The following is a 266-nucleotide window of genomic DNA, read 5'->3' as shown; positions in this document are numbered from 1 at the left end:
ACCAGGGGTTTTCAAAGCCCCCTTTTTAATGAAAATTGCTAATGGCAAACTCGTTTAACTGATAACCGTCTCTTTTGAAACATGTCCGATTCGTAATGAACCAAGATGTGCCGATACTCAGTTCAATGAGTCATATAGTTCACTCGAAACAGCTCAGTCATATTAGAATGAACCAAAAGGTGTAGTGAACCGATTCATACAATTCAATGAAAAGATCCGATCTAATAGAACAATTCATCCACGAATCGGACATCGCTCGTCTGCGC

Source organism: Pimephales promelas, chromosome 2, assembly GCF_988280905.1.
Source record: "Pimephales promelas chromosome 2, fPimPro1.hap1.1, whole genome shotgun sequence".
NCBI classification, from domain to species: domain Eukaryota; kingdom Metazoa; phylum Chordata; class Actinopteri; order Cypriniformes; family Leuciscidae; genus Pimephales; species Pimephales promelas.
This window is presented reverse-complemented; position numbering follows the sequence as displayed.